At 32.9% G+C, this 26226-nt stretch overlaps 1 long non-coding RNA gene across 5 annotated transcripts in view; it reads right to left on the bottom strand.

Moving 5' to 3' along the window:
* LOC143230891 (uncharacterized) overlaps positions 1-26226 on the bottom strand; it is a 71745-nt gene that overhangs the window by 33504 nt on the left and 12015 nt on the right. For 2 of the 5 annotated variants that reach the window (XR_013016662.1, XR_013016663.1), the window contains exon 2: positions 22776-22838. This is a non-coding gene — a long non-coding RNA (uncharacterized LOC143230891). Of the gene's footprint in view, positions 1-309; positions 518-7738; positions 8629-18518; positions 19030-20919; positions 21053-22775; positions 22839-26226 lie in introns of those variants that run through there. The other 3 variants (XR_013016664.1, XR_013016665.1, XR_013016666.1) reach the window with 3 other exon arrangements.

Below are 26226 nucleotides of genomic sequence, written 5' to 3'. Positions count from 1 at the left end.
CAAAATAATTTACTTATGTTAGGCATGTTCTAATCGTCTCTAGTTACATGTTGTTTTAGACTATGTTGGTCATTTAACTATACTTTTTTAACAGCACATACAGCATATGAAGTATCTTGATATTTATTTACAGACTTCAAAACTAAATAGAAATCATGATAGATGTACATGAAATAACTTTTCTACATTAATATTTTTCTCCATGTTTTCTCTTACTTTGAAGTAGTACATATTTTAAGAGATCTTTAGAGAATGTCAGAACTCTACCCCAAAAAAAAACAAAAAACAAATTACTTTGAAACATTTCCTGTGACTAGAATGTATATATTAGAGTATAAGTAATTATGAAAAGATGTGAAATTCATAAGCATAATGCATTCTTATATCAGTGCGAAGCAGAATCTGCAGAATACTCCAATTAAAGTTAGACCTTTATTAGCAAGTATTTCTAGCTCCAGGGTATGTAAAGTAATCTGTTCAGGTAAGCCTGGAAAAGAACTCATTCATTTTCTGTTTCCTACAGGCAAAGAAAGATACTATTAAGTTAAGCTTTATTAATTTGAATAAAACTTAAGAAAACAAGTATAACTTGAAATGCGAAACAGTGGTATAAAACTTATTTCTGTTTTCATTTAGATCAACGTATAATTTTACACATAAACGCTGCTGCTAACACACGCGTTTTTTACTGTCACGGTGTTGTCTTTCGTTAAGTCAGAATACTTTCATCTAAACATGAAAGTCTCAATACGTCGTCATCCCTCTAGTCTACGGATTTCCAACGCTAAAATCAGGGGTTCGATTCTCCTCGGTGGACTCAGCAGATAGCTCAATATAGCTTTGCTACAAGAAAACACACACACTCAACACGTCAAAATTGTATTGTGTTGCCAGAGCCACTTTTATTATTATCTCTACTCGTTAATGGAAGAAAATGTTACGTCAATTTCATTACACAAGTTGTTTTATGTTACGTCAATTTCATTACACCAGCTGTTTTGTCACGTTTTTTGTTGTTAACGTTGAACGTTTGACACAAAGATAAATGTTTCAGTGCTTTGTCTGTTATTTAGAATAGTTCTATAAAACATTCATTGGTGCCCTAAGACTTCCAGATTATTGAAGATAATTCCATATTATATAAAGATAAGCATTTAAATTATCCTAAATATGTTTCAAGATTTCTACCTTATTTAGAATATCTGTTTATTACATTAAGAAAAGGTTGGTAATTCTACCTTCTTTTTTTAGTTCCATGTAGCATTTTTAAAGTTTCAAGCCTTTTAGACCCTTTAAAACTATTTAATGTGACTTATATTAAATCTTCATCTCTTTAATAAACATAACTACATCTATTAAATTCAAAACTTATATATTTTTACTATTATTTTTACTAAAATAAAAGTAAAAATATTATTTTTTTAATTTAGGACTAATTTTTTGCCTTTATATGTATTTCAGAACTTCTTGTTATTCAGGATAACTTTGTGTCACATATATAGACATCAAAAATTTGTATGCTATGTAAGATAATTCCTTATCACATACAGCTTTAAATCTCATGTAATGTTTAAAATAATTTCACACATACACACACTTGTTTATAAGGTTCAAGACTTTTAAATGGATATCCAAATCCAATTTTCCAAATATTTAAAATTAATATCTAATTTCAACTTAAAGTTATTTTTCGAACTATTTTGCTCAGTGTATCAAAATAAAAAATAGCTAAAACACTAATTCGTTACACACTTATATAACACATATATGACTATAATGCATCCTACCTAACTTTTTAAAAACTAACATCATTTCTTTGTTTAATCAAATTAAAAAATATATTCTGATTAAAGAAAAGTTTTTATTAAATCCATTATATTGTACGTCTGAGAGTTAAATTTTTCAAAGAATAAGAAAGCATGATTTTAAGTTGCGGATTTTCAACTCAAAATTTCATATGAGTAAAGAAAAATTGATTTATTAATATAATTACACATTTCAGGCACTATCAGTTAGACAGCTTACATGTTGTGGCTGGTGATTCTTTCCTGATGGCCCAGGTGGTTTGGGCTATCGACTCGTACGTAATCCAAGGGTCGAGAGTTCGAATCTCCGTCGTACCAAACATGCTAGCCCTTTAAGTTATTATGATGCAATTGTCAACCCATCTACTCTTGATAAAAGATTAGCCAGAAAATTAGCGGTAGCTGGTGATAACTAACTGTCTTCCCTCTAGTCTTACACTGCTAAATCAGTGACAGCTAACATAGATAATCCTCGTGTAGCTTTACGTAGAAGTTCAAAACAAGCAAACCTTCCGCGCAAATAATTTAATCCCTAAAATATGCTTGATATTTTTATACGTAATTTAATAATGGGGCCAGGCATTACCTACACGGTTAGCACCCTGGCACTATAAATCCGAGGAGTCACCACGAAAATGCACTTCGCGTTTCGAGGACCATGAAAGAACTGTAAAAGTATTAATTTGTTTTTCACACAAAGCTACACGAGTGCTATCTGCGCTAGTCGTCCCTAATTTAGTAATGTAATACTAGAAGGAAAGCAACTAGTCATCACCACCCACCGCTAATTCTTAAACTACTCTTTTACCAACGGATAATAGTATTGACCATCGCATTATAAAGCCCGCGCGCCTGAAAGGACGAGCATGTTTGATGTAACTGGGATTCGAACCCGTAAGCCGCAGATTACAAGTCGAGCGCCCTAACCACTTGGTCATGCCGGGCCCTAAAAGAGTGACTCTCAAGTCTCACTATTCAGTCTAACAAAGATATTGTAAGAGCTGGCGTCTGGTACTGCGAACCATCTACCTTCCATCTGGTCTATCAGTTAGAAATTGAGGACAAGCTTTACGCAGATACCTCATGCGTATCTTTGCACAAAAGTCTGAAAGAAATAAACATTGGTAAATAAAATACAATATTAAATTAATAGAATCGGCTGCGCAGCTAAGCGATGGTGTGTTTGTTTGAATTTCGCATAAAGCTACTCGAGGGCTATCTGTGCTAGCCGTCCCTAATTTAGCAGTGCAAGACTAGATGGAAGGCAGCTAGTCATCACCACCCACCGCCAACTCTTGGGCTACTCTTTTACCAACGAATAGTGGGATTACCCGTCACATTATAATGCACCCACGGCTGAAAAGGCGAATCTTTTTTGGCGTGACGGGTGTACGAACCCGCGACCCTCAGATCACGAGTCGCACGCCTTAACACGCTTGGCCTTGCCGGGCCTCGGTGGTGTGTAGGTGCATGTCAAGTGAAGCTGTATAAGTACTATCTACGCATAGCCGTCCATAATTTTCACTTGAAAAATTAAAAGGGCATGAATTAAACAATCCTTGGACTGATTTTGTTTGACTGAAACGTGGGGTTACCTTATTTCTCTGTTAGAATGCACCAACAACCTCAAAATGCCGAAAGCATGTTTCACAAATTTAACAAATTTAATAAGCCCGCTTTGAAGTTGTATCATTTCTTTTCTGCGAAAAAATAATAATCGCCTTTCGGTTCATGAGTCTAAAATTTTTATTTTTTGCTTATATATAAGGTAATTACTACATACTTTAGAATTTTGTAAACTAATAATTAATTACGAAGCAAATATAATAAATAAATAAGTATGCTATGGTTTCTGATAATACTTAAAAATATACTCGGTACGTTACTGAGAAAAAGTCTAAAGCAAGCTAATCGTATGACACACTAAATTAGATTTATTAGTTTTTTATGGCGAGTATATATATATATGTATAACATTACTGTCATTTTCATAGTAAGTTTAAAAAATCAACTCTTCACACAGGGATCTTTTTATCGATAAAGATGCAGTGACCTCTTTATTCCTTTCAGAGGTTTGTTTTACGGCTAGGCATGGCTAGATGGTTAGAGCGCTTGTTTCGTAATCTGAGGGTCGCTGGTTCGAATCACAGTCACACCAAACACGTTAGCCCCTTCAGCCGTGGGGGCGTTACAGTGTGACAATTGACTGTGGATGGTGATGACTAACTGAATTTCCTATAGTCTTACACTGCTGAATTAGGAACGGCTAGCGCAGATAGCCCTCGAGTAGCTTTGCGCGAACTTCAAATCAACCATTAAAATTATGATTAAAGTTATGATTTTACAGTATAAGTATTATAGTTATAATACAACTTTTCTGTTTAAACTTAAATGCGTTTTATTGTCGTCTTATATGGTTTGTTTTGCAATGAATTTTGTGTAAAGCTACATGAGGGCTTTCTTTTTATTTGCTGATATATAGCTACTTTTTTAAATCAAACACAGTGACTCCGCCCACCTCTTTCCATATTTGGAAACACTTACTTATGAACACCTATTTCTATTTGTGACGTGTAAAAAAATAATATAAATCCCTGCATGTCCCCCTTGTTTGTTTGTTTTTTAAATTTCGGGCCCACTGCCAACTGTTCTTTTACCAACGAATAGTGGAATTGATCCTCACATTATTACGCCTGTACGACTGATATGGCGAGTATATTTGATGTGATGGGAATTCCAACCTGCGACCCTCAGATTACGAGTCGAGTGCCTTAACCACTTGGCCATAGCGGGCGTGTTTTAATGAATATAAGTTAAATATACCTACTTTCACATCTATTTTATTTTTAAAATGACTATAGCGCTCTGAAATTCACATTAAATAGTGAAATCTATTAAACAAACATGATTGTTTTAGATATTGTCCTTACAGAAGGTCGTAAGTTAATGTAAAGTAGTGTTAAGAAATTTTGTAAACCAAATTTTATTATCTTACTCTAAACCATTTTGTTAAATTCGAGCTTAAAACTTTACCCTCTTCGTTAAATTACGCTTGTTAAAAATAAATGTACTAAAGATTAGTATGTATTATATTAAAATAGTTTTCAACATACTAATCAGCAAGCTGCGTGATAACCACAGCCTATAATGAATTCGAGGCAGATTGACGTGTCTCATATCTGCGTTTTGATATCATTTGGCGTTTTGTAGGTACTTTAAATTGATCCAGTTTGGGAAAGGTATGTAACAGCTCCTTACCACGCAAAATCTTCATGTACTGAGATGGTATGATGAATTTCTGAGATACAGAGATATTCTTTGTACTAAATGTCGTTGGCAAACAAATGATTTGTTTTTGTTATGTTAAGCACAAAACCAGACAATGAGTACTCTGCCCACCACAGTTATCGAAATAAACTTATACAACGAAACATAAACTAAATGAACACTAGGAATTACAGGGACAAAAAGATCTGCCACAACAAAAAACTAGAGAAACTAAGATGCAAACAACAGAAAAGACACCAACACGACAAACCATTGATTAACCTCATAATTAACAGATCCGATCGACAATTAAACACAGACGAGATACATCTGCTTAACAAAGGACTCAACTTCGCAAAAACAACTTGGTACATTCCAACCTTAGAAATTACAACATGTTTAGAAGACGAAGCCAGGAGACTTGTGATACTTTCCACAGAAAACAACCAACAGAACGAAGACAACTTCGACAATTTTATTGACACCCAACAGCTAAACGTCCCACAAAAATTTAAAAATTTATATTTTCCACAACATCTTAAACGATTTTTTCAAAGAATTTTATCACAAAACCATCAATATAATTTCACAAAACAGAAAGCTAAAAAACAATCTTACAAAAAGATACATTAATTCCATTAAAAACCTAAAACAAGACAAAAACATAAAAATTCTAGAAGCAGATAAAAGAAACGCTATAGTCATAATGAACACGAATGAATACATCCAAAAAATGAATAACATCCTATCAGACACGAACAAATTTAAACCAATACACACAAGTCCAACAAAAACACACGAAACGCAACCAAACAAAATACTACTAAAAATGAAAAAAGCCAACACAATTTCAAAAACACTTTATTCCTACCTACGCAAGACTGACTCACGCACACCATAAATATACGGCATTCCCAAACCTAATGAACCGGATTGTCTATTACGACCAATAATGTCCACATATGAATCGTTTAATTACAATCTTGGTAAATACATAGCATGGGCATTCTTTAAATTTGTAACATCAGCCAGCTCATTCATCAAAGACTCTTTTAATTTCAAGTCTAATCTAAATCAACTTAATCATAAAGCCTTAATGGCCAGTTTCGATGTTATATCCCTCTTTACAGAAGTTCCAACCGCTGAAGCCTGCAAAATAGCCTTGGAACTCTATATCCGAGATCCTAACCCATCAATAGACATTCCCAGCAACCAATTAGAAACCCTCATAGAATTCACCACGATGAAGACAAACTTCATGTTCAACAACCACAACTATATACAAACAAATGGCCTAAGCACGGGCAACCCAGTACCACCAGTTCTAGCCAATATTTTTATGACACAAGCAATTAACACAGCATTACATCCACCACTATACTGTTACAGATACGTAGACGACACGATTGCGGGATTCATATCTATAGAACACACACTTAATTTTTTCAATTACATTAACTCTATAGATCCCAACATTAACTTCACATGTGAACAGGAAGAAAGCAATCAAATATCATTTCTTAACCTCAAAATTACAAGAACCGACACACAATTCAAAACAGAAATACACCGAAAAATCACCCATGCTGTACTATACATTCCTAGGGACTCAGCACATGATACAAAACAAAAACTCAACATACTAAAAAACCAAATAAACGCAGCCATAAAACTATGCTCGCCAGATAAAATTAACGACGAATTAGACAAAATAAAACAATACTTCATCAACATCAATAAGTTTCCTCCACAAACCGTACAAAACATTATACGCACACACCTAGACAGAAAGCAAAATCAACCAACAAAAGTAAATATATCTCACGAATCAATAAATCACGAAACCATATACTGCTGAATACCATATATTTCCGACATCAGCAGAAAAATAACCAATATTTGGCAAAAACTAGTAACAAAATATGACATCCCAGTTAATACCCAATTTATTCAAAAACCAGGCACAAAACTGAGGTCTATACTACGTAAAAACTACACTGACAAACACCACACCAACATTATTTATAAAACACAATGTGATAACTGCCACGACTTCTATATTGGAGAAACAAGTAGAGAAATGGAAACCAGATTCAAAAAACATAAAAAGTCACCTTCACACGTTTTCGAACACTGCAAGTCAAATAAACACAACATACCTATAGAAAACACTCAAATACTAAATAAAGAAACAAACTTAAAAAACGCAAAATTAAAGAAGCCTTACTTATACAACAACTCAAGCCCAAAATAAACCATTACAAAGGAACACCTTTGTACCTATATTAATAAATATAATCAAACATCTATGCACGCCCTCTATATTCCTACACACAATTACACAACCCCCCTCAAACATGTGGTCAGCTATCGGTCAGTTACCTCTTTCTTTCTTTGAGAACCTGACGATTATTGAAGAAGGTCGAAACGTTTTTCGCTCCTTTACATAAAAAAAATTCTCAACTCACACCAGCCGTTTTTACATATACATGTGGGTTTTCTCGTTATTATGGATTAAGGCATCAGATAAGACCTTCTGACGCTATATTCAAAGTAAAATGCAGCTTAAATTCAACCAATAGTGAAAAATAAATTCACAAGAATCCAAGTTTCCTATAAGTTTATAGTTTCATTACATACATTACATACATACACGAATGCTGCCTGCTTTTTGTATAGACTAACATTGTTTGACATTTTACCATAAGAACAAGTTGGTTCGAATGTCTCGTTGAACATTTTTAAGTAAGCAATGATGTTTTGACACTTATTTGCATCTTCTCCCTCAACTGAAATCGGTTTACTGTCTCTCAGAGAATTAAGCATGTTTATAAAGTAACCAAAATACTTTGAAATAGCTAATGAATTTAAATATATTGAATAAACAAAAACAAAATAAAATCAGTTATTGTCACCAAGTGTTCAATGTACACACGTCGTACTTGTGCCCTAACACCGCATGAACCTTCTTTATTTCGTTTCCATGACAACAATGTTAAGAAACTCACCATGTGACTGATTGAATTTTCAGGATGCCTGTGGAGAAGACGATGGAAGCTAGTATAATTGCAAATCGGGTTGCGACATAAAACCTAGTTTTTTTTATTGAAAAGTACTGCAAGAAATTAGGATGAAATTGTTTAATTCAAACTCAAGTCCAGACCTCTGTCAATGTTTCTCTAGAGATGGGAATTAAGATTGCCACTGGGCATTAGTGTCGATAGTTCCGGGTTTTAGTGTTATATGAGCACTTACACGCATCCAGTCACAAATATATAAAATTATCCAACCCATAGAAACGAGAAAAGTCTGCTTTTCTTCATTACAGTGGCTGACAGAAGAGGATTTCTATGTCTCATCAAGCTTTCCACAGTGGCTGATAGAAGAGGATTTCTATGTCTCATCAAGCTTTCCACAGTGGCTGACAGAAGAGGATTTCTATGTCTCATCAAGCTTTCCACAGTGGCTGACAGAAGAGGATTTCTATGTCTCATCAAGCTTTCCACAGTGGCTGACAGAAGAGGATTTCTATGTCTCATCAAGCTTTCCACAGTGGCTGAGAGAAGAGGATTTCTATGTCTCATTAAGCTTTCCACAGTATTTGAGAGAATAATTTTATTATTATTTATCCACGTAATGTACTTCTAATCAGACCGTAAGAAACTATTGTTTTCCAAACTTAGATTAATGAGTCTGAAAGTGTGTGGGACAAATTTATAGTTCCATTTCATTTTATTTTTGAAATCTACTAGGAACATCTCGTGTTTGAAATGTAAAACAATACACGAGAATTATGAATAATTCGACTAATTACCAAAAAATATTCTGTATCTCCTGATTATATATTTAGCAGTCCACCCCAAGTTAGCTTATAAATATAAACTCCTTTAAAGCTTGTGGGAAAAAAAATATGTTCTTTATAATGATTACAGCATCAGATTTGAATCAGTCATAATTAGCTAAATACATGACTCCGTGGTTGACTGCAGTTTGTGAATAAGGTATATTTTCACGTTAACTGTATAGAAATAGTTACAGTAATACATATATTTGTGTTGAAAACACTGTTGTTGATAAACCAGTTTGTTCTTTTTAATAAATATAACCTTATTTATGTGTCCATGTTAGAGACCATCACAGGTTTCTTTCATACATGTTTTTTATCTCAACTTCTTGTATTGTAACACCTCTTTTTTTCAATTACAATGTATAATGAGTCACAAAATGTACCTGAAATATAGTTTGAGAATATCTATTTGAAAACATATTACTAAAGATGTTTAAAAGATGAAAAATTCACAATTAAAATATTTTTTTCAATTTTATACTTGTTTGTTTGTAAATGAGCAAAAAGCTTCACAAGGGGCTATCTGTGCTGTGCCTTCCACAGGTATCGAAACCCAGATTCTAGAATTGTAAGTATGCAAGAATACCGTTGTACCACTGGGATACTAAGGTACTAAATTATAACGAGTATCTATAGAAGATAAGATTTTCAACATTCTTAGAATTTGTCAGTCGATGAATCTTCTTATCAGTAAGAACAAGTGACATATTGTAAAAAACATGGTTACATAATTTTCAAAGGATAATGAGAAAACGCTATAAATCAAAAGTTAGATAAGATTTGACTTTAACCAGTTTGTAACCAACAACAACACAGGAAAGTAATGTTGTCTTCCTTTTGCAAAATTGCAAATAAAGTCAAAGATAAAGCAAAAGTCAGAGTTCAAGATCACTGTCAACCTTCACCACAAGTTTGAAAACAAACATGAAATAATTACTTTAAAAATAGATTTAGAAAATTTGCAAATAAACAACAAAGACAAAATGGTTGTTTAACAATGATTCGAAACTCTCTTAAAGTATTTGATGCGAATTTTTTTATCTTAAAATGTTTTCAAATTTATTTATCAAAATCACAGAGATAAATATTTAGAACATAGATGAATAACTTTGGTGAAATGAAAATATTTTATTTTTTGGGTTTATATGATTCTAAACCCTGTTTTTGTAAGATAACTTATTTTTGAAGGATAATGTTTACAAGTAATTTGTTATCGTTGTTGTTTTTCAGATACTTCGTTTATACTTCAGCTGACTTCAATCAACGTTTCTCTAAATAACTTAAAATATGTAACGATGTTTTTCCAGAAGATTCATTTAAGATGCACTATGAGACTCATCCGATTATGTAATATCACTCCTAGTAATGATTTATTATTTTCCATCATATCTTAATCAAACAAATCATTTTTGTTTGAAGCCCAACATTGAATAAAAGGTTCTTTACTGAACATTTATTTTAGTTCTTGTATAAAGTACTTTTTATCAAACAGAAGAAAAAAAATCAGTGTATTTGTTTATTGTTTTAGTTTACATTAAAAAAGTATATTGTGAAATTCGACGTCTCAGCAACAGTTTTACTATAAAAATAATTTCAATCTCTAAAACTGCGCTAATGCTATATACGGAAATGTTTACCTACTTTATTTGACGTATTATATTATAACTTTAAAATTTTCAACTGTGGGTGGGTTTTATGTCTTAGTGTTTTCAATCCCTATTTCACTTTTATGCAACAAATACAGTTGTAGTTTTCAAAGCACTATCAAAAGATATGTGTGTATGAATCTAAAACAGAACTTCAAGAACAAACAGTAAGGATTAATCATTGTTCTCACAATCTACTTTTAAAAGAAAAATTCAAAAATAATTTGATAAAACTCTTCGTGAATAAAAAACATAGGAACATGTTCAAGTTCTCCCGAAAGTTAAACAAAAATATACGTACACGCCTCACAGTGGATGTAAATCATCTTTGCTTGAAGCTTCAGTAAAAAAAGTTACACAAAATTTTATCAAATTAACCAAGTGTTTTTTTTGAGAAACCTGCTTGCACATATTTTTAAAACGTCCTATAATGATAAGTTTTATACAAATACCTCTTAATTACTTTAAGCAACAGTAATTTCCACCTGTTCGCTCTCTTTTAATATCTCTGAATCAGCTTATTACAGTGGAAATACAAAGATATTTCTAAGCTGTGGTATATGAGTCAACTAAAATCTATATACATATCTACAGCATTACTTTTTATACAGGGTGTTCGGAAAGTCGCTGTGAAGTTTTCTCTGTTAATAAATATATAAGTGCACAGTGGCTTTCCGAACACCCTGTAGAATGTAATTAGCTTAAACCTTGCACTTCGTTACCATTAATTTCTAAGTTATGTGTTTCTGCATACTTCACCAAGTTCTTCAAAATCGATCTTCAATGTTCAAGAAAAACAGAACGAGAAACGCTTTACCATGCTGTAGTAAATCATTGTTGTTGCCACTGTTGTTAGATTAGACAGTATATTGTCCCTATATTTGAGGTCTGCCACTGGTGACTCTGTTATTGTTCAGGGCATTAAGGGTGACTTTGTTAATGTTTATCTTCATGATATTTATTTAAATTCAGACCTAGTTTCCCGACCAGTTGTGGTTGAAGTAAGCCCTATTCTGCCAATTAAGGGTGTATCATTATTGTTGGAAAACGATTTGCTGGTGTTTGGTTTTGTGTTGATGAACCAACATGATTAGCAAGTTAATCACTGTTTCATCCAATGATGATGTTGTTATTGAGGGGAATCCAGACGTATTTCCCTCGTGTGATCTGACAAGATCTCAGGATAAGAAATTAAACCAAAAAGAAGTGATAGACATAGGAAGATATCCTAGATTTGTTTCAGGCGTTTTTTGGATCTAACAGGGACCTTTTGCAAAAATTTCTATCAAACTTCACTGACCAACGAAAGACATAACCATCAATTTACAACAACAGAATTGTTATCCTTCTGATTACAAACCACTTGAAAGAATTCATACAAAACAACAGAACGTACAGTCGTTGCCAAAATATTTCTATATTTTGTAACAAATAAGATCATTATTATTTAGATGGTCTACAAATATATAGTTAGTGCTGTCAAACCGAAAAATACTTCTTATATTAAACATCTACTTATATAATTTATATAATAAGACAAGTTCTATAGACATCAGGAACGATGTATTAAAACAAAAAACAAATTTAAAAAGATGTGTAATTTATTATAACCTATGATAACAAAACCTCACCGAAACATATATAATGACAAAATATAACATCAAATTAATCCGTGATGACGAGAAACCCAGTTGTGGAGAAAAAATATGTGTCGAAACGGCTGGTATGGGCTGAGAAACTTCTATGTAGTGGAACGAACTACGTTTCGACCTTCTTCTGTCATCGTCATGTCGAAACATTGTTCGCCTCTCTACATCAGGCACGGCATGGCCAAGCGTGTTAAGGCGTGCGACTCGCAATCTGAGGGTCGCGGGTTCGCATCCCAGTCGCGCCAAACATGCTCGCCCTTTCAGCCGTGGGGGCGTTATAATGTTACGGTCAATCCCACTATTCATTGGTAAAAGAGTAGCCCAAGAGTTGGCGGTGAGTGGTGATGACTAGCTGCCTTCCCTCTAGTCTTACACTGCTAAATTAGGGACAGCTAGCACAGATAGCCCTCGAGTAGCTTTGTGCGAAATTCAAAAACAAACAAAACACACAAACCTCTCTACACAGAATTTTCTCAGCCCATACCAGCCGTTTCGAAATATATAACATCAAATTATTACAAATAGCATTAGTAACATTATATCAGTTTATACCAAACATTCAATACTTAATTTGTTCTCATCGTACTCTAATAAACTCTGCAAAGCGACGTGGCATGCTGTCGATGAGGTTATTAATGTATTCCACAGTGATTTCATCCAAAGTTGTCAAAAGAAGGCGCTGCAACTCAGCTACAGTGGTTAGTTTAATGTCGTGAGTAGAAAGTTTATGGATCAGTTCTACCCAATAGTTCTTCGATGGAATTACAATCTCGAGATTTTGCTAGCCATGGCAATTAGCTATAGTATCTAATTAGCCCTAGCATAATTGAGACATGTGAGGTAAAAGTAGTGACATTGTCATCCTGTAAAAAAAAATTGTTGCCAAACTTTGCCCTAACATATAGCAGAAATATTGTCTCTATGTCATGTTTGTAAGAAGCACCATTGAATTTTTTTCTGGATAATATAAAGAACAGGATTTACACCATGATGAATAGCTGCTCAATTACTGTATTATACCTCCTATTGTGTATTTTCTTTGGAAAGGTTTCCTCATCTGCTCTCCGCGCAAACAACGAACACGAATCCTACCATCAACCTTAACAAGGCTTGTCTGAAAAGATGTATACCAGCAGCGTCCTGACTGTAAGTTGACACGCTGAATTCTGATAAATATCAGTTTATATATAGTCCCTTTTGCAAAATAAACTTGTTTCATTAGTTTCCTATTTACTGTTCTTTTGGATACCTTAAGAAGAATGTGTTCACTTCATTCTTGTATTAAGGTGCTGTAGGATTTTTTCGATCTTGATATTTTAGTCTGATCAAAATACGGTCATCACAGGCTTTAGTTTTTCGTATCTACCAGTAGACTTTTCTGGAACAACAGTAATAGTTAAAGTGAGGTCCGCGAGGCACATCGCCAAAGGACGCTACATGTGTTTCAACCTCGGGGCAGTGGAAGAGACAATGAGAGGGTGTATTGCTAGGGATACGTTGTTAGCTCATCAACATGACGTCTTAGTTCCACAAAATGGATCAACATGTCTCAACATGGCTAGATTTCATTCAATCGGTTGAATACAGTAATTCATTAGTTCTGTGTTTAGTTACATTTCCTAATCATTTAGAAAAAATGACGATTTGAAGAAGATGTTACTCGAATATTATGTAATAATTAAAGTTTACTTTCTCAATAGTGTGACTTTACTTATAAATCAAGTAATTATTTCAAAGGTTTTCAGTAATAAGATCAAAATAAAAAAACGTTCTACTCATAGTATTTTTAACGTTCCATTAATTTTCTCACAATAAAGATTTTGCAAATTGACCCACATGAAAAGACACGTCTATTAGTGACGTACTTACATGAAAACACTTCACAACTCATGAACAATCATATCGTTACTATCTTAATGTGATCCAAATTTGGATAGGACTTTTGGTTTTGATGAAACGTGTCGACAACGATAATAAATATAATATACACAATATCGTCCACACAGGGACGAATATGGTTCTTACAGTACTTTTTAGTTGTAAGTCCATGTTCGACAGTTCTTTTTGATGAATTTTCTTCCATCGTGATTACATGGAAACAGTTCTAATGGATCAAAGTATTCCACAGTGGTTACGATATTTGTTATTTGAACCCGTGTTAACGATACACAGTTATTTTTCTACATGATCAGGTAGATGGTCACAGGTAACACACCTCCAAACTTCTTATGTGTGAACAAATGTTGTAATATTATCAAATACATTTCTAATGTGTTCATCAGATATGAGATATGATGTTTCCAGATTGATCATTTTCTAAAACTAATTGACGTTCTGCTTGAGCTAGAAAATTTATAGTGTTGGGTAAAGCTATCAAGATGTATTTCATTTCGTAGACTTCCCTGTCTCGCCAAGTTAAAGTGTAAATCTCTAGCAGATACATCTGATGTAAGATCAAAATCAAAGAATGGATATCGTTATGAGTATTCGTCATATCCTAATCAGTTCTTTGGTCGTTAATGTGCTTTCACGTTTCACTAAACGATGTTTACTAGCTTCGTGTACATACTTCAGCATCAAACTCTTGACTGTATAGATCGAACGATAATCTGTTTTTCGTCTACGTTGATTGCTACGAAATTGAGATGGAAGTGTTTGACATTGTACGGGTTTTTCTCCCAAGACCCGTTAACTGCATCGTTATCAACACATCTAAAACAAATGTGTAGTACTTGACCTACAAGTGCATTACCAGTAGATGCTTCTACGTTTCCATGGGGAATTGAAAACGATTTTCACACTATATATATTGCAAAGGATATTTAGCTGTCTTTTTTCTGAAATGCTTTAGAGTGTGACAAAGCGACTGACTGACTAAACTTGGCATTTCTAGCATAGATAGAAACGTGTTGTTATACAGTTTTGAATCACGATTGATCGTTTGGCATAATACAAAATTAACACTTAAACTTCGAACTAGTCGAAGTTTTAGCTTACACCATATGAACTTGTTCTGTATAAAGATATCCGAATGTGCTACAAGCGCATCACCAACAATACGAGGATCCACATTATCTGAGTAAACAATAATTCCACCATGCAAATTACAATATATCGAAATATAGTAGTCTCCGTTATCATGTGGTTATTACTAAATCCAAGTACAACCGATAGTACTGGATCAAGTGTTATAAAGACTTGATCATTCATGTTTGTGCTTCCTTTACAGTCGAACGAATCATAAGTAAGCATAAGTTTATTGTTTTGTTTAGGAAATGTATATTCTACTTGGTTTAAGATTCTAATTCAGTATTAAATTTATTTGTAATGACCTGATCTAAAATAATTTATTATAGCAACAGAATGGGAGTCTAAAACATATGGTAACCAGCTTGTACTGTTGGGCACCTTATATCAGCTTTGTGGATACTGAAATTCGACAAGGGCCACTTTTCACGAACCTTTAAGGATGATAGACTTCGAAAGAAGTCATATAGTTTGTAAGAGCATTGTTAGCAAAATAATTCACAGAACGGTTACTGGGTAACACCGCGTACAAATGATCCATGTTGAATAATGTTTGTTTGTTTTGAATTTTGCGCAAAGTTACACAACAGTAAAGGTAAAGCTTTCAAAAAATTTTAATAAATACACAAACATTATCCAAAATTTACAGAAAAAACTACTTAAAGCCATGTTGAACACAAAATACAAAGAACTACATGACTTACAAAAACAAAAAATGAACCTAGACCGTCAACTGGCATACTGCATTAAACCAGAAATTTACGGACTTATACAACGAAACATAAACCAAATCAATACTAAGAACGACAGAGCCAAAAAGATCTGCCACAACAAAAACTAGATAAACTAAGAAAAAACAGAAAGAGCATCACGACAAACCGTTGACTAACATCATAATTAACAGATCCGACCGACAATTAAACACAGACAAGATACATCTACTTAACAAAGGACTCAACTTCGCAATAGCACCTAGGTACATTCCAACCATAGAAATCAAAACATGTTTAGAAGACCTAGCCAGGAGACTTGTGATACTTTCTACAGAGAACAAAAACCCATACTGGAGGAAACAACCAAAATCAACATCAATAAGTTTCAACCAACAGAAAGAAGACAACTTAGATAATTTTATTGACCTATCCAACAGCCAAACTTCCCAGGTAAAATTAAAAATTTATATATTACAGAAACACCTAAAAACAACATCTTAAACAATTTTTTAAAAAAAATTTCTTACAAAACCATCAACATAATTTCACGAAACACAAAGCTAAAAAACAATCTTACAAAAAGAGACATTAATTCCATTAAAAACCTAAAACAAGACAAAAACATAAAAATTCAAAAAGCAGATAAAGGTAACGCTACCTAGTCTTGCAGTTTGTACCTTGGTGGATTTCTTTCTGTTTTCTCGCAAATCGTAAATATTTCGTTTGTCCATCTATACATACAGCCTTTCTTAAATTGACGTTTCATTTTGTTAATATGAACCTCATCGCCTATTTAAAAAGAAAAAGAGTTTTCCACACCACAACTTATTAGAATGATTAATATCTGTTTGTCTTATTTTAATGTTGCTATGATGTCATTAATTATATGCACTGACAAAATGTTTCAATATTTATAAATTCCATTAGTTCGTTTTGTATGGTAAAGAAGTGAATGTCTTGTTCCTTGAAATATCGTTGAAAAAACTATTAGTAAATTCAATCGCAGCATTGGTTTGAAGTTTATAGAGTTTTTGGCCCTGTTTTAAAATTTGTTTGAAATATATTACAAGTGTTGCACATTTCTGATTTTCGAGTGGAACAACCACCAAGCATGTATAGAAAACACGTCTATGACATGAGTAAGTACTTAAACTGACTATTATATTATTTACTTAGGCTAGAAAGATCCACTTAATTAGCCTACCATTGTTTTTAGATCCCTGAAACGAAAACTCAGTTTCTCAAAAACTTAATCTTACTGGTAGGTGTAGAATGTACGTATCCAATCGATTTGTCCATTTGGAGTAATGGATTTACTAAGTGATTTCACAGATCTAAGTAAAAGCTGTTCTCCGCCAAAAATAACAGGATATGTAGGGTTATGATAGATAGTTATTAGAGTTTTATTAGACATCATTTTCTATATGCCTACTTTCATGTGGTTTACTATCAGCTTTATAGAAATAACTCGACCTTTACAACTGACGATGTTAATTCTTAGGTGGCTGCAGATATCACTAAACTTAATAGGCTCTCAACACTCCATGATGACATTCAAGACTCAAATGAATGAATAATACAATACTACTTCATTAAAAATAAACCAGTTTAGATACAGTACGTTTAAGCCTTTTAAACACGTGTATCATACTCCATATATTTCCTTCTGTTTTCATTTCCAACAACTTCTTGGAGAATATTTATGTCTGATCATTCTTCTGTCAATACTTTCCATCCAGTAGAGTTAAAATACGTTCACTTTCGAAGCACATTATTGATTAGGTTGATTATGTTATTGTTTGGAACTGGGACAGATCGTCCACTAATCACCAATTCTTCATGATCATTGTACGTTAGATTCCCACTGGATTATATCAAGTTTAGTAATATTTTATCTTTCTTTTTATATCTTGGAAGCACATTGTCAACCCTCTCATAATAAACTCTCATATCTAGAGTTTAATATTTTATGTACTGACCTTTGATAAACTTTGAGTTGATAAAGAGAATATACCAGTTTTTCAGGAATAAAGACCATTCATTTTGCCATGTTGTTACATTCCAACAGCTTTATCAGTAGCCCACCCTGCCAAACCCCTAAATAATAAAGCTGTTGATACTAAACGTAATGATAAAGACACTCATTTTTGTATTAGTAAGTTTCTCTTTTGCTTAATTTATACTATCTTAAGAACCAACACTCTCAATAATAACTTGTGTAGTCAAGTTTCTAGGTTTTGTATGTTTGCTATGAAAAGGTTACCCTTTAAAACATTTAAAGAGCATTCACAAATAATCAAAATAAATTCATTTGAGCTCCAATAATCATCCCTTTAATCTGTTTATGTGTTGCTTTAGGTAATTCATGAGGCAACTTTTGATATTTTTTAATTCTAAGTGTTATGATAAATAAATGGAAAAATATTGCATGTACAACATATAAAACCTGTTTATTTATATACAACACATTTAAATATAGTATCTACTTTTTTCACCCTACAATTATAATGATGTTTAATATGAAAAATAAAACAATACAGAATTTATTTTGGAAGTTAATTAACCATAGGACATCCAAGCATTCCAAGTTGTATGAATGAATTTTTATCAGATGGCTTTCCCTCTTCCTTTTGTAAAAGCTATAGTAAAGTTCTCTCTCAACAATCTAGCCACATTTTACAGGTAAGGATGGTCAACGTTACCATATTATCACAGAATGAGATGAATGTGTCACATCACTCAGTAACACTGACGACGATCAAATAAATAGAATAAAATCCTTCTAGTTCTATCACTTTAACAGTCATAAAAATAACAGAGCATATATTCAGTTAAACATCAATTTTAATTTAGTTTGATACATGGTTTGAAATAGGCAAATGGTTAAGATCATCGACTCGTAATCTGAGTGTCATGGGTTCGATTTTTCCTTCACACCAAACATGTGTCATTATATTGTGACGATAAAATAGTAGCCTAACAGTTGATGGTGGGTGGTGATGACTAGCTAGCTGCCTTCCCTCTAGTTTTAAACTTCTAACGTAGGGATGACTAGGGCGGATATCCTTTGTGTGTCTGTGCACAAAAAACAAACAAACAATATTTTGATGTGTGTATTATAACTTATTCTTCAGGAAAAATTCCGATCCTCCATAGAGACTGTTCAGACGTTTACAGTTTCAAATCGGTGAGCAAGTAGCCATCACATTTTGAGCAATTTTTTCCAAAATAATTAACACATTCTGGAAACATTTGGTTCGCTAAAACGTTCAGCTGAGAATTGTCTCTGACATTCTTGAACAAAATAATATATTGATAATTTAAACTAATGTTACACATTTTTCTACTCTGATGAAATAGTTTCTGTACAATTCAAAACACTGATAAATTTAAATGGTGACTTCCACGTGTAGAAAACTGAGACACTCATTTATTTTCTCCAATTTCACTCATAAGATCGTCAGTGATGAAAATATTTTATTTATCAGATTCTAAACAGGTAAGCCTTTAACAAACTGAATATTAGGAGTACTTTGCATTAATGTTATATACAATGATGGAAATTCACCTAAACATCATACGATGTTTTCAGGAATGGGATATATAACCGAGCTTACAAACTCTGTTTTATCATTTCTTGTTGGACCTAATACTACACATGTAAAAGACTATAGTAGACAGTTATACATCTCGAACTGTAGTAAAAAACACATAAAATGGGATTTACCTTCAATAGATCATGTTTGAGTACACTTGGGATCTGTTCCCAAAGCCCTGCTCACGCTCTCATTTCAGTCCATAGGTCATGACGAGGAGTTAATTTCATTAGATGAAAAAAATCAGTATCCACATGGAAGGTTGTTAAAGTACAGAAGTATTTGTTATTTAGTATAAAATGTATGATAGTTATTCTTTTCTTCCTTGTTGTAAATGGTCTAAGTCTTTAAATCTTTTTATGATTAGTCACAGGAATAGAAAACTAAAAAATTATGAATATGTCTGTCATCTTATACTTCATTATTGTGAAGTTCCATTTTTCATTGTTGGTCAAAGTGACGATAAGCCATCCTATCTTACAGCATGATTCTCCGTCGTCGTGTAAGTACCCACAGTTTTTTATCATCACTGATCCGCGATGTTATAAACTGTCCATCCAACTCATGTGTAGACTCTTTACAATAATGTCCTAGAAACGGATCGTTCGATCCTTCTTAAATGTAGACAATACTATCCATATCATAATAAAAACAGACGAACCTAACCTCTCAAGTATATGATTTAACTTCAGTGTTTTGTGTTTTTCTTGTAGCAGAGCTACATCGGGCTATCTGCTGAGCCCACCGAAGGGAATCGAACCCCTGATTTTAGCGTTGTAAATCTGGAGACATACCGCTGTACTAGCAGGGGGCGATTTAACTTCAGACGAACGTGCACTGTTTTGAAAGTTTCAAGTTGATTTTGGATTTCAATAATACGATTGTTAACAAACCTCAAGGGTCTATTTAAAACTACATTCTTTGTTTCACTGTCATAACTTATTATGACCATAGTAACAGCGCCCGTAAAACTCATAGATCGTGTGTTGTTCCACACAGAAACTATCTATCTATAACTCAGGAATTATTTTTCTCACCACTGTTTATTGAATGTCGGATTTAACCACTGTGATATTTATGTGCACAATCTCACCATTAGATACTTACTTAGCTGTAAATATCGGTCGTAACGTGTTCATGATTAGATATTAGAACTGTAGAACATTATGGTATAAATTTGATTCTGTGTACAGCCATGCATATGAATGGGATCTACGTCACAAGATGTGAGAAACTCTTTCCTCAATTGAAGACGGTACGGTTGAAGTATATTTATATTTAATAGACAGTATTTAAAGAATGATGAACATAACATTCATCAAAATAACATTTAAAAATAATCAACATTGGTCGTGTTATTTTTTCTTACCTGTACATCTCCTCTTTAAAATCAAAGATGTGCTCTTCTACTTGTCGCTGACAATCAAGTAACTTTTGTCTTATGGATGCTTACACGGTACCAGGAGAGTGAAAATTGGCATCTGTATAGATTCTTGATACTCCTGATTCGATTTAGTATTGAAAAGATGAGGAAAATACATTTGATGTAGTTCTTATAATCCAAACATTTTTGGAAACAGTTACAAAGACATAAAACTGTAACTGGCAGTTATTCTTACTCTGAGACTTTTCATGGTCATGACACTTATTTTCCCGCCATTTATGAAAGTGTTTGATTTTATCCATTGACGAATAAAATAGTTCAGAATAAAAGATCCGACACATCCTTTCATATCATTATGTTCTTTAATCAAAAAATAACTTAGAAAATTTTTCATATGTATTATAACATTATAACCTTTTAAAACTGTTTCGTTACTGTTAATACCCTGGACCACACAATATTTTAACTCATAAATTAGTTTCCTAATCTATCTCGAAAAAATGACTTCTTTATCCTGGAGAAAATATTTAAACATACAATTTACATCCTACACATATGATTTTGCCATATCAATGAAATTCTGAATTAAGTTTCTTTGTGTTAGTAATAACAAAACAATTTCTACATTAGTAAAGCTGTTCTCATAAAGATTGTTTGTTCACCATTCTTTATTTTATACGTATCGTAACAATAGGCTGATTTAGAAAATCTGTTACAACAAGCAAAAACTATGGGCTGATCTCTCAAGTACTTATTACTGTAACAAACATTACAATATCCTGAACAATGACGTTTCTTTAAATGCTCAAATGCCTTGCCACATTTTGAACAGTAATAACACACCGCGGGGAAACTTTTTATTGACGTGATAACTTCAAAACGATGATCATGGTACCACATGAATATATTTTCGGGACGTGAAGAACCCTTATAAATTACACGGTTGAAATTTTCCTGAAATACAACTTGATTTAGAATATTTACATGACGTTCAAATTCAGAAATTCCTTCCCTTCCGCACGATTCTTCTGGAACATTAAACAAAGTATGTTAGTCTTCAGACACGCGTGTAAGCAGCGATCGTCCTTACTTTCTATTACAGTTATATTTGGGATCTTTTATAATCGATGTTAAGACTCGTACTATAGACTTAGTACAGCAAAGGTCATCATTATTATTTATAGCAGTAACTTTCCCTTTATTTTAAGTCTATAACGACTAATGTTTTATAATTTACGTTTGGCGCTGCTTACTGGTACTTCCAAAGTAGTAACTTCAATTTTGAATGAGTTATCTATGTGATCTAACGGTATTCTATTTTGCTTTGATTGGCTTTTTCGATTGTACTTAACAGCCGTTTAGGTGACAAAAATGACTTATTACGTAAGCATTTACCAATTGGTTTATTTCTTAATTTATCTCTGTTATTTAGGTATTTTTTGTGGATTTTTTTTTCATTTTCTTAGTAAGCGTGTCCGTAACGTTTGTGAGCCGTGTGATTTAGGATTAAACAATACAGCCCCCAGTGACACAGTGGCATGTCTGCGGAACACAAGAAACAGGGTTTAGATACCCGTGGTGGGCAGAGCACAGATAGCTCATTGTGTAACGTTGTGCTTCACTTCAAACAAACAAATAAAAAATACATTATATGTTGTGTAAGTTTAATTATACTCTCTGTTTCTCTTAATCACTTTCTAGCGATAAAATATCTGTACTCCTCTCGGAGACTTTTAGCAAATACCTTTAAAAGACAGGGAAATGTATCTATAAATATAATTTTGTAAAGGAAATTAATTTCATATATAAGAATTATATATATATAAGTTTTGAAAACTTACTTCTTCCATAATAGACGATCGCTTGACTCCTCGGTAAATTTATATACCTTCAACGTTGAGTGTCTGTAAAAGAAAAAGGTAAATGAAGTAACTTTGTACATAAAATAATATTATTCAATAAAAATGATATGAAAACGACTTACAGTAGTCGATCAGAGTCTCTACATTTTCTGTTTGTTTTGTTTGTTTTTGGAATTTCGCGCAAAGTTACACGAGGGCTACCTGCACTAGCCGTCCATAATTTAGCAGACTTTAAGGAAGGCAGCTACTCATCACCACCCACCGCTAACTCTTGGGCTACTCTTTTGCCAACGAATAGTGGGATTGACCGAACATTATAACTCCCCCACGGCTGAAAGGGCGAGCATGTTTAGTGCGACGAGAATTCGAACCCCCGACACTCAGATTACGAGTTGAACGCATTAACCCGTCGGGCCCGCGTTTTCTGTCTCTTCAACAGTTTGAGGCAACAGAAGGAAATAAATCCTACCGAATTATAAACATACATTTATCTTTAATTCGTATAGGTTCTCACAGCTGATGGATAGTGGGACTATATCCTAGATGAATATCCGTACACGTTATCAAAATAGGTCTATAACAATACTTGTTTCATTTAGTTCAGAAATATATTAAAATATCATACTTCGTTCAGATTAGTTGTCAATTATTATCACTATTTACCTATAAGATACAGTATTCTCATGAATTTTGAATTAAAAGTAAATGTATACTGATTGACAACCGTTCATATACGGATGACCGAACCAGATTTCACTGTATATTGCAAAATACACTTAGCCAACTCGAAAATCACCTTTGTCATGTATATCAAGAACTCTTTCTGTGCATTATTTCGCCTGAATATATAATGGCAGTATTTAATACCATAACAATACGAGATATTTAATATAATAATTAGATATTAGAGTATAATGGAATCTTCTACATTTCACATGTTTTATTAGATATTAAAGGTAGAATTTAATAGATCTTTCATTCTGAAAATTATTCGATGCTGACTGTCACAGTATAAAGTAGGAATTATGTATTAGTTACGTAATAACCGAAATGTCCCGTCAAATATTGAAAACTTATATTGAATGTTTTCTATCACTGTGTAAACTGGAAGAACTATGATTACTGACTCTTAAGTTCAGTGAATTACGTTGTAGTTGAAGTATGACGAACATTAAACTTATATAGAAAATACATGACTATGTAGAGTTTAAAACATTTATTTTCAATATTAAATATAATATAGATACATATGTAACACCAATGAATTATAAACGTTTTTATATGGACAAGCGAAACCGTTGAACTGTGTATTGTGAAATAGACTTGGTCCACTCAGAACTGACCTTTATCTTGTGAGATAGCATACTTTCCATGCAGAAACATCTTTGTCAAACGTATGGAATTAAATGTATATTAAAATCTATATACAACCCCGAGTAACATTGTTTACCTTTGTAAAATACACGTAATACAGATAAATAAATATAATAGAAAACAAAAACGTAAGTTATGATCTTGTTCATTCAAATAATCAATGACATCTAATTTGTTAAATTATTACGGACAATAAAATTGTCACTAACATTATGATTTTAACATAATTAAGTCCAGACATTGATGATGTATTATAAGTAGAAGTACAGTAATACCTTCCATCCTTGTTAAACTCATGTAAGTTAAAAGTATAATGTACCATATGCGAAATGATATATTTTCTCCTGTTATATTGATAGCACAAAGTCAGACTGATGAAACAGTAAATTTTAATTAGTGCGTAATATTTAACTAAACGTCTTTTTTTTTTCTTGACTATTTACATAAATGGTCAGAAAATGTAACATAAAACTAATGAAATAAATATAGCCACGTTGAAACATATTGATCTACTTCGCGCAATGCACCCTCTTTGATGACAGCATTGTCTCTATGTGTGTCTCAAGATTGACACACGTGCAACGCCATCTGATAACGTTCTACGCTGAATTCGTCCTAACTACCAACATTTCCTGTAGCCAAGTGACGCTTCAGGATTCTGAATACAGTAAACTGAACGCACTTTACTGTTCTGGCAACGACTATTTGTTTCATATCATTTTTGGACAATCAAAAAATTTATCGCCCTGTAACTGCTGGCACGTGACGAGGCATGACTCTACACCAAGTACAGAGAAATAGTCTGAACAAAGCACTGATCTGTTTCAAAAAGAATATACCAAAAGCAAATCCTTTTGTACAAAACATGCGTACATGTGCTTTAAAGAACTTATACAAGCTAGAGTAACAACTCATACGTGTTTGTCCAATCATATGCTACTTTCTGTGTTACTACACGTACATTTACTCAATAATTATGCATGTAAACAATAACATCAGTGTAAAACGGTATACAAACATATGGCCAAGGCTATATTAAATCAACAAACGTTTTTGTGTGATTCAAACCGACTAAGGCTATATCACTAGTTAATCATGAAATAAATCTTCATCAACAATTTTTAAAAATTCCGTTAACTTCATTAAGATCGAGAAGAAAGCTTAATCCATAATGCCACCAGTGATATATTAGTTAATTTAATATTGTTATGATGTAAACAAGAAAGCGAGAAGAAAGAAATGTCTTAGTTCAACCATTAAAATGATAACACATTTATTTAACAGTCCGATTTTGGAAGTAATAATATTTTGAGATAAAAAACGTATCTTATTCATACAAAATGACTGCGTTAATTCTGAGCTGTTGAAGAAAAATTGGGAAAGTTAGAGGAACGACGAGGCTTGTGGCCCAGATATTTCCCTAACGGTTTTAAAGAAAGTTAAAGATTGGGTATGTGAGCCACTTACTACTATTTTTTATCAGTCAATGAATAGTGGTCAGGTACCAGAGGATTGGAAGTTAGCTAATGTAACTCCTTTTTTAGAAGAAAGTGATAAATTTGCCCCAGTAATTACAGACTCATTAGTCTTACATCATTTGTGGAAAAAGTTTTCGAAAGTCTGTTAAAATAATTCATTACAAAGCTATTTAACAATTTCATAATTTCACTGAATAGTAAATATGCTTTCACTAAGGGAAAGTTTTCCTTACAAATCTTTTGACAGTTTTTTAAAATGTTACTGCTTACGAAGATGAGAGTATGGGTGTAAATTTGGTGTTCTGAATTTCCTAAAAGCATTTGACAAGGGGACACAAAAAAGTGTTGTAAAAAATTGACTCTATAGGTGTGGTGAATAAATTAGCAAATTGTATAAAATAATGGATGGATAGAAGAAGGCAGAGGGTTGTTATAAATAGAGTTCAGTTAAACTGAATTAATATCACAAGTGGGGAACCCAAGGGCTCAGCCTTAGAACCTTTACTATTTTTTATTTACATCTATAATATAAATGAAGAAATTGTCAGTAAGTTGCATTTGCAGACGATATTTAAGTC

This window comes from Tachypleus tridentatus, chromosome 10 (genome assembly GCF_004210375.1).
Source record: "Tachypleus tridentatus isolate NWPU-2018 chromosome 10, ASM421037v1, whole genome shotgun sequence".
NCBI classification, from domain to species: Eukaryota; Metazoa; Arthropoda; class Merostomata; order Xiphosura; family Limulidae; genus Tachypleus; species Tachypleus tridentatus.
This window is presented reverse-complemented; position numbering and strand designations above follow the sequence as displayed.